The sequence below is a fragment of the Hakea prostrata genome, chromosome 2 (genome assembly GCF_041222555.1).
Source record: "Hakea prostrata isolate BN-2017 chromosome 2, UWA_Hpros_2, whole genome shotgun sequence".
Classification (NCBI taxonomy): domain Eukaryota; kingdom Viridiplantae; phylum Streptophyta; class Magnoliopsida; order Proteales; family Proteaceae; genus Hakea; species Hakea prostrata.
In genome coordinates this window covers 52,505,563-52,507,823 of record NC_142601.1, presented here as the reverse complement: position 1 = coordinate 52,507,823, position 2,261 = coordinate 52,505,563, and the positions used below count along the sequence as shown (strand labels likewise).

The following is a 2,261-nucleotide window of genomic DNA, read 5'->3' as shown; positions in this document are numbered from 1 at the left end:
TATAAGCCTAGAACTCACTCTTTTAATCTTGGGAAAAATATTTAAATAAATATATATAATTTGAGTTGGTCTCCAATGAAATTTAATTACTAATATTGCTCCGAAAATCAGAAAATTAAAAACAAAATCTATCCAAATAATGGAATTGAAAGCAGAAGGGTCATTCCATGTCATAAAACATGGAATGGGGGAACTCCATCCAAAAAATTAGAGGTAAAAAAATAAATAGATATTATGTTAGTTACGGTGGCTAAAGCACCAAAATAATACCATCAAAGAAATTAACAGGCTCCCTTTAATGTACATTAGCAACTGAAGATGCAAACAAGAAGCAGCCATGGCCACAGGTGGATACATAAAACTCTTAACGTTTTGAGTTAGGGCTCTTAGGGAGGTCAATCCAATGAAGCTCGAGTTCCAGTTCACCACGTTCCACATTTCTTAATCTGAGACATAGATCTTGAGTAACTTTCCCATTTTCCCAATAGATGCAGCTTTCTTCAGCAAGGCAGTTTTTCCTGCTTGCTTGGATTGATGTGATTTTGGTACCACTTGGTTCTGATCGATCTGTGTTCATGCTTTGAGCCTCAACAAAGGGTTTGATATCAAACTCTGCATCTCCCATTTTGTCATCAGTGGTGAATGTATCATGGTCATACACTTTCTGCAACCACATCACAGAATTGCAATTAAATTAGTGAATTCCTCTTAAGGAGATCATTAAGGAGCCAAAGAAAAATACTTACGATCTTTACTGGAAGAATGGGTTCCTGAACAGAGAGGGTTAATTCTTCATTCCACTCCGGGTTGACGTTCCTTTTCATCACACGAGTCTTTACTTTCTGCAACAATGATGAAGATCATCTTATCATGAAACTTCATGCAATGTTATCGTAACAAAAAACACAAACACACAGATGCATTGCATCAAATCTTGTTTGTGTTTATTTATTAACAGATAGATAGAGAATAAAAGCAAAATCAAGATCAAACCTGTTTGCCAATTTTGAAAACTACGTAAGGATCGCTGCTGCGTACGTCGCGGACGGCTAAGTTTACGCCTCGTCGGACATGAATTCTGAGAAGACCCAAAAAGTGATCCATGGAAGAATCACTTTGTGGAGGGGAAGGAAGACCATAACGGGTTGTCGATTTCGTCCCTGTCTCTTTACGCGATTGTGATTCTTCTCTGATGGACTTCTTCTTCCTTCTCTTCTTCTTCCATTCTTCCTTGTATTTTTCAAATATAAATCTATCCTTCGTCATAAGTAACTGCACCACCATGTTATGCACTCAAGCCCAAGGATCTGTGTTTCTTGGATGATCTATTCCGTTGCTTTCACCACCAGAACGAAACCAGCAGACCCTCATTTTCGTTAATATATTCTCTGCTGTTTTTATTGATGAAGAAAAAAAGGCGATTTGCATGAAGAACGGCTTTTCGGTGTTCCTCTTTTTTTAGTTTTTTTTTATTATTATTTTCTGGGGTTAGGATCTTATTTTAGATTTTTTGTTTTTGGGTAGAGGAGGTTTTTAAGGGGCAAATTCTTTGTTTTTTCACCACGTGGCAGGTGGGCGTTGAAATAGTTTATCACTTTTATCATTGGATTCACCTTTTTTTAGTCTTTACCCAAATATATTTGGGGAATTAAAATGATTTTTTGCGCTTTTATGGGAATTTTTTACCTGATTCGACCGAATCAAATGTCATGGAACAATAGTATATATATATATATATATATATATATATATATATATTTTAGAAACCTGATATATGTTTAATTGAGTTCATTTTAGTATAGGAGCATCAGGTTGGACCGGACCAATATCAAATAGGTTTGGATGGGTTCGATTCAACTGCTACAATGGATTATGGATGCAGAGACATACCATGACCGTTTAATTTGTATGCTAAATGATAGTTTTCTTTTTGTGGGAATGCTAAATGATAGTTATCTCCTCTCTTAATTGGCTGAGTGACACTTAAATCCTCAAGTAATACAATACAGACGCTTCAGCTTCTCTTATCTAGAAAACGTGATTGTTTTTTTTTAAATACTTTGTAACTAAGTAATGAAGATGTTAAACTGCCATCATTCTTTTAAGGCATGTTTGTTTATATGAATTCAAAGATTTCAAATCTCTAGATTTATGAATCTGAAAATTATACTCATTTGGTTGTAAAAATCTTTAGATTCATGAAATCTAGAAATTCACCTTTTTACACTAAAAACGTGAAGCTGTAAATTTATGGGTAACGG

The 2,261-nt window shown here is 34.9% G+C and overlaps 1 pseudogene; it reads right to left on the bottom strand.

The window, feature by feature from the left end:
- Positions 1–364: 364 nt before the first annotated feature.
- On the bottom strand, positions 365–1,113 carry LOC149024826 (protein C2-DOMAIN ABA-RELATED 3 pseudogene; annotated as a pseudogene).
- Between the last annotated feature and the right edge of the window lie 1,148 nt (positions 1,114–2,261).